The sequence below is a fragment of the Schistocerca gregaria genome, chromosome 5 (genome assembly GCF_023897955.1).
Source record: "Schistocerca gregaria isolate iqSchGreg1 chromosome 5, iqSchGreg1.2, whole genome shotgun sequence".
Lineage (NCBI taxonomy): Eukaryota > Metazoa > Arthropoda > Insecta > Orthoptera > Acrididae > Schistocerca > Schistocerca gregaria.
This window is the reverse complement of record NC_064924.1, coordinates 651,520,821-651,528,924: the sequence shown is the minus strand read 5'-3', so window position 1 is coordinate 651,528,924 and position 8,104 is coordinate 651,520,821.

Below are 8,104 nucleotides of genomic sequence, written 5' to 3'. Positions count from 1 at the left end.
GCATGCATCTTGTTAATATCTCTTACCCAAAAATACTTGCCATTGTTTATTTAAAGTAATCAGAAAAAATTGAAAATTAAGAAACCGCCTCTAAGAAGGCACAGGTGTAAGTTTGACGACAAGTGCAACAAACAGCCAGAACTAAATGTGAGTATAAAAGGCTTAGATATGCCGAATAACTACGAAACATTGTATGCACGAAAAAATTATATCAGTTTCAAATCCTTTACGAAAATTAGCGAATTTAAGTTTGTTTTATACAAGAATAAATTTCTAAGATAGCATAGTAATTTTTGATGAAAGCCCAGTAAAATATGTTCAGTTCGTTAGAAATACCGTGGTCTGTGCTGTGAATACATAGAAAGAATGATCCTTTATCATTTAGCTTCAATATAGCAGGTCAGCACTGGAAGAAGTTAATTCTATAAATTATCTGGGAGTAAGCATTAGAAGTGATTTGAAATGGAATGACCATATAAAATTAATCGTCGGTAAAGCAGATGCCGGACTGAGATTCATTGGGAGAATCCTATGGAAATGCAATCCGAAAACAATGGAAGTAGGTTACAGTACACTTGTTCGCCCACTGCTTGAATACTGCTCACCGGTATGGGATCCGTACCAGATTGGGTTGATAGAAGAGATACAGAAGATCCGACGGAGAGCAGCGCGCTTCGTTGCAGGATCATTTAGTAGTGGCGAAAGCGTTACGGAGATGATGGATGAACTCCAGTGGAAGACTCTGCAGGAGAGACGCTCAGTAGCTCGGTACGTGCTTTTGTTGAAGCTTCGAGAACATATCTTCACTGAGGAGTTAAGCAGTATATTGCTCCTTCCTGCTGCGGCACCCCTTTTTTCTATCTTGCATGAAAGTAGGAATGTTAATTTATCTATACATTGATCGGTATTGAGGGGTTTTGTTTTAACCCGGCTAGTTCTGAAATTAAATTAATACTAGTGTTTTCCATAGATTCTCGTTCACTTGTTTCAGTTACTACTCTGCAGTTTATTCTTGGTGAAAATCATTTAACCTAATTATTTATGAACCTAAATCGAAGTAAAGTTCAAGACAAATAGTCAGTTTCAAATTAACACGTTATTTTATTTAACAATAATTATTAATAAATCAGTTCACCCACACGATCGCATTCAAAGGGGTTCTTTGAATAAGTATCTAACCTGAAATCCCGTCAATATCAGAGACAGTAAACAATGTTCTGTCACTTTCGATAAAAAGATTGTTCCCGTTTAATATCTATAAACTGTCACGAACAATGATTACTAGTCGCGTGAAGTAAAGTTTTTCCACTACCATAGTACAAAGTCCGAATCTGTCCAAAAATCGTTAATTCCGTAAAATATTTAAATCTTCACACGAAGTGACGTTAAGTGCGATTATTGAACACCTCCCCGTTCCTCTAGTATGACAAAATTTCTAATTTTGATCTAAAATTAATGCTTTCCAAAAAACCAACTCGTCACGATTTATCTTTGCCCCTGGTTTAATGAAGCTCCTATTGTTGCTTCCTAACGCTGCACGTCCTAATTGACTTGGAACATACTAGATGATGCAGACTGGAGTATCATAATTGCATTGTATGTCTATTTATACTTTAGTAAAGGCTATCTTTGGTGTTCAAGACCTACGTTCTGTGACTATAATATTGATTTTCTCATATATAAGAATAACTAATAATTTAACCATTTCTACCGTTTTCCCCCTCCCATGCCTCCAAAATTTATGATTAAAATTCTTTTCATTTTGTACTATTTTTCTACTATAGATTTCCCCCTATTTGTCTCTTATTTCTATTTCGTAAATTACTACTTGTGGAGCTAATTTGAGTGGTATTTTGGTATATTAAAACCGAGAGGCGTTGTAGGTGTTACACTACGTATATCTCGCAATGAGACCATGTGGATAAAATCAGAGGCATACCGACAATCTTTCTTTCTACGAACAACACGAGACTGGAACAGAAGGGAGAACCGATAGAGGTCTCAAAGTACCCTCCGACACACACCATCAGGTGACTTGCGGAGTATGGATGTTGATGTAGATTTCTTTTTTCTGTCAGTAATGTAAGTAGCAATTTTCGGGCTAGTTCAAATTTTTCATGGTCGTCAATGAAGCTGTAAACGCTCGATCATTGTATGTCATTTTACACAGGTCTTCGTGTAGTTCTGGTTCAGTCTATTCATTGTTTAACACACTCAAAGATTTTTTTGGTCATTTTCAGCCACTTTATACGGAAGTTGACAAATACAAAATTGGGAGTGCAGCGCAGAATCCTGTACACATCAACACTTGCTTTGTGTTCCTCTGTTGCGGAGTGTGACACACCAGTCTGGAAAAACTCTGCACCTACTAACCAAGCTGATGGGGCTCTTAATGAGACGGGTTGCATAGTCACAGTGTACCTAAGACCAACCACTGACACAAAATATTTCCACTTATAGGAGTATCACCTCTAGATGTAAGAAGACAGGTAGCAGCAGGGAATGAAAACAAGAAGCAAGAAACAGATCCAAGCTAGCAAATGTTTGGAACTAGCTTCTACTCATCACTACCAAAATCCAGGAAGAGATTCCTGCTTACAGGTGAAACAATTTCAAACTCAATAGAAGCCTGCAGAAGTAAGCTGTCAAACGTTAGAGACGGCACGACGGATGCTATCATCAGGCTGCAATCTCAAATCAGAACCTGGAAAACCCTCAGCAGAATGAGAACAGGACGAAAGCCGTATTTGAAGGAGTAGAATATCAGTGATGATGAATGTTGTGAATTTGGGGCAAGGCAGGAATCTCAACAATTGGTGGTCCGCTGTAAACTGAGGGAAATCTATGAAATGGAAGACCTGTTTGCAACGAACATCCGTGCCATTCCGTTTCCTAAACAAATAACTCATAAAGTTTGAAATCCTCCGTAATTAATATTACATTCTAGTTTTTATCTTACTGTATTTTAATGTTCTTTGGACTCAGATAAATGTATAAACTTGTGAATAAATTCTGTAATGTATAAACAACAAAGTGATAGCCAACTGAAACAACCAGTTTCTTAATTATATTCAAACGCAGCGTTCAAAACGTAACACATTTCTGTGAAACACACTTACATGTGCAAACACGTTACTTTTGGCACGTAAAACAGGAACGGCGACGGATTTTTGCAAACACTTCTTATAACTACCGCGGGAATATGTTTTTTACAATAATCTGTATCACTTTAAATCGTCTCAGCAAGTACGGTTCGCCTAAAACCTGATTTACATGAATTTTATGTGCAACTTTAGACCGCTATATCGTGAGAACGGATAAAAGTTTTCTAAACCAACGGGTCGATCATCAATTACATGTAATTGTTTACCTTATCAAAAAATTTGAACCTATTCTTACAAATCTGAAACACAGAACTTCCGCACGTAAGAAATTCGCAAAAACTTGTTTTTGCACGTAAAATCCGAATGAAGCTAGATTTTTGGAAACGTGTTTCCCAGTCTATTGTAAAATGCATTTGCTAGTTATATGATCAACTTTAAACAGTTTCCGTGCATTAATTTCACATGAGGACGAGTATTATGTGCTACATTAAGCTAGACTTTAAAGTATCATATCTGACTACGGATTGTTGTAACGATTATTATAAAAAGTGGTTTTGACTATTCATTTATATAGCATTGTGAAATATAAGAACCATTTCGTACGATTTTAAAGTTCAGAAGTAGTGCATTTCAGAAACCACGCAGGAAAAAGTGTTTTCCGCTCGTAAAATTCAAACAAGCAAGATTTAATACTTGTCTCTGATTAAAGTCCAACACAGTAGAGAATCAAATATGAAACACCGGTCGCGCTCCATTCCGGAGTTATTTAAGGATACCTGTTTTTCCACGTACGATACGAAAGAGAGTGACTGCTTATGAGTGTAAAATCGTAACGGTGCACGTACGAGTTGTGCTATTAACTGAGCATAAACTTCAGTCCCATTAAAATATTTTGTAAAAGAAACTGATCGATTCGCACAATTTTCCTGGGACCCAGCTCCAGTTCGTGGTTCAAACCATGATTAATATAGTGTAACATAGCTGCAGTATCACAGCTGCTCGAATGGTTACACAGATAGTCATTGTACCGCAGTAAAGCAGATGCTTTTGTCTCAATGTTCCTAGTTTAAATGGAACTGAGCACCAAGGCACTCCCAGACCGCAATCCTGCGCCTTGCCTTGTCACGCACATTTTCCGTGCAGCTTCCATTTGTCGCCACCTTCTGCACACATGTTGTAAGGCACCCACTTTTGTTTAGCAATGGCTGTAAATAATGAAGCTGATGAATTAATTTGGATGTAACACAACTTCCCCACATTAATAGTGATAAATACCTGCTATTCCGAACGCAGATTTCCTGGTATGAATTTAAGTCGTCGATTGCTGTATACAGATTTTCTGTGTCAGATTTTCTGCGGTATGTGTTAATGTTCCACGAAGTAACTGGCTCCCGGGCTTGGGTTGACGAGTTCAGTTTTCTGTAATAGTTCCTGTAGGAATAATTCCATCGTTCAGTATCATTATTCAAATAAGTTCCAGAGGTATTATCAGGCTTTAGCCATTTCTTACAAACGGTCTCAAAGAGCCAAATTGCAAAGGGTTCTGTTACAAATTCTTATTTTTTACAAACTTACTAGTGTCTTTTAATAGTAGTGTGGTATATTGTAAATGTGAATTCCTTACTACTTCTCAAAGACAGATTCCGTTAAGAAATTGTTTATTGGGTCAGAAATTTGTGAATACAGAGGCTTAGTTCTTCTAAATCAGGTAGAGATACGCCTTCCATCAGTAGTCCAGTCTCTTAAAACAGCAGACCGCGTGCAAATTTGCGAAACTGCAAAGATGTTGAACTATGGCCCTTTTGACCTGTTTTGCTAACTACAGTTCCAATAAGTTACACTGTAGGAAATACTACAACGAGCCATAAGTTTTCGTGAAATGGTTTTGTGATACAATTATTAGTTTCGAGCATGAGCCCATCGTCAGATGGTAGCTTTGATTTCTTTCACATTTGTGTCATCCTGAAAAGACCTCCTTTACATATTATAGGACAGAGATTTGATTTTTTCACTACCTACTCCTCAAATAACTGGACTAAAAACAACTGTCCTTTTTGAGATTATTTCGAATTTCGTTAAATATTGCTTTTTTGTTTAATTATACGGAATTATGATTAAAATGCGACAGTAAATTGCTGAAAAGTGGACGCAAACGTGTGAAAAAGACGAACTTGGGAAACTCTGATTTTACTGTGTAAACTCTGTTGTATAACCAAAATCAGCGTGGAGGATTATACAAGGTGTGACTATAAACTCTACATCCGTAGTGGTAAGACTGTAATATATCAGCTGAGCATTCAGTCACAGACAATCGGTTTGTTAATCCTTTTGGTAACGGTTTTGGTTAGTTACCGTAAAGTGGTTCCTACAAGTGAGTGTGATTTCATGTGAATGACGAAACTGTAACTTGTGTTTAGCACGAGCTTGGCGGTATTTTCCATCAAACAAGTCTGAATGTACTGAAGTTTTTACTTGAAAACTACCTTCTAATTGATTGTTCACATAACCTGACACTGAGAAACATTTTTATGTGACCTATAGTGATGTGTAGTGCGACTAGCTTCCGCTACAGCTTTTTCTGTGCGACAGGTATTACACATTGTTCTAACAGTAAAGGCATTTGGACATGACTGCAAAAGAAGAAATGACCGAAAGTTGAATGGAACTGCTTTTTTTGTAGTACGAAACACAAATAACAACGCCGTTGCATTCCGTGCGTACAGTCTCCGCAATGTATGCTTTATTGCACTGGGCTGGAGTTTGGTAGAAATCCATATGAGAAGTCCCTGCTCGTCTTTTACTGAAGCTGGTAGTGCCGAGATCTTAGGAAGTGAGTTAAATATACATTTAACATTGGAGATTGGTTTGGTTTGGTTGTTTGGGGGAGGAGACTAGACAGTGTGGTCGACGGTCTCATCGGATTAGGGAAGGATGGGGAAGGAAGTCGGCCGTGCCCTTTCAGAGGAACCATCCCGGCATTTGCCTGGAGTGATTTAGGGAAATCACGGAAAACCTAAATAAGGATGGCCGGACGCGGGATTGAAGCGTCGTCCTCCCGAATGCGAGTCCAGTGTCTAACCACTGCGCCACCTCGCTCGGTCTGACATTGGAGAGACACATTATTATATGTTTATTTAGTCCATCGCATATGACCATCAAACTGCTAGGTTTGGTAAATGGTGACAGAAGAATCGTTCTTTGACCACAAATTTTTGTTGTGAAGCTAAATTGTATCGATGGTTACTGAATGCAGAGTTACTGTGGCAGAGTTTCCACAGAGTTAGTTCATGTTTCAGGAAATCACTTGCAAAGTTAATTGCATTGATGAGTTCAGTTTCCATAGTAGTTGTGTTAGGTTGTTCTATCCTACTACATCATCATCCATAACCATGAACAATGAATTACCGGATAAAAATGTACAACTCAGAAAAACAGGAGACAAACGACGACGACACAAGGCATGAAGTCCGCCTGCGGACGGGACTCATATCTACGCCAGAGTCGAGCAACAGGACTGACCGAACCGCGGACCCAACACAAACAGAGCAAATCAGTAACAAGGTATGCAACAACGAAGGGCAATGAACGTTCGTCACAACGCTGTCAACAAGTCAAGTACGAGCCACAATTCAAATCGAGACCAAAAACGGAAAATCAATACCAAAGCGAACTAGTTGACGAATTGTCGGTAGTACGGTGGAGATAGTAACGAATACTCTCTGACAAAGTACAAGAGTAACTGAGCGGTCGGGGTGTAGCAATATGTATACCGGCTGCGAAGGACAGTATTGGCCAGTATATTCACGTGGCGAGACAGTGCCGCACACACTAGGCCAGTGCAGGACTGAGGTGACTCGGCCGAGGTCTATTTTCCCCTGTGGACGTTCAACTTCCTCGGAGCCAGATACTAGATCCATCTACCCCCCCCCCCCCCGCCCGAAACCAGCGCACAGAGGTGAAGTCATCCTGGAGGGTACTGTGATAGGTGGAACGAAGGTACTGGTGGAGGTGCAGTGTCATCGACTGTATGTTGTTGGGAGGAGGTACGGTCGGCAGTGTCCAACGAAACTGCGCTGGAGGTGGACGTGACAGGGAGGAACAACTGATCCACGCGGTGCCAGAGGGGTTGTGTCACATTGTCACCAGAAAGCAGTGGAAGATAGAGCTGCAGAGGGGATGATTGCGTCCAAGGCTAAAGCTAGCTGTGATGACGGCACTCGAGTAACTTCTGCGTTTGTACTGATGTAACTCTTCGCCTGTGTTTCGACACCACCATTGCTGGCGTCCAATGCTCTGCTGTCCCATAGGACCGTGCCCATACTGCAGTGATGGGGGGGGGGGGGAGGTAAAAATGGGAAGGATGTGAGTGAGGTTCCGCCGGCCGGAGTGGCCGAGCGGTTCTAGGAGCTACAGTCTGGAAACGCGCGAACGTTACGGTCACAGATTCGAATCCTGCCGTGGGCATGGATGTATTGATGTACTTGGGTTAGGTTTAAGTAGTTCAAAGTTCTGGGGGACTGATGACCTCAGCAGCCGCATAGTGCTCAGAGCCATTTGAGTGAGGTTCCAACAGCGACAGCGGCAGCAGATGAAGCAATGGCAGAAGCTGACAACCATGGAGGATCTCCACAGGGCTGTGACTGCTAATAGGTGTGGCATCATAAGTGTTCTAAGACAAAGTAACGACCATTGTAGTGGCGAAGGATTTGATAGCCTCCTTCTTCGGCTACTTAAAAGTCCCGACCAGTTGTTCAGCTTCACCATTGGAGGAAGGGTGTAACAGAGGGCTAGAAATATGTTTGATGCCATTGGCAGCACGGACGTGCTTTAAGTCACAGGTCATGAGTTATGTGCCTTTGTCAGAGACAAATATATTGGTCAACCATTCAGTGGCGAAAACTTGGGCTAAGGAGGGAAGGGTAGTCTTCACCATGGTGGATGCCATGCATACGACATAGTGAACAACAACATAGAACCCAAGAACAGACCATCAAAATGGA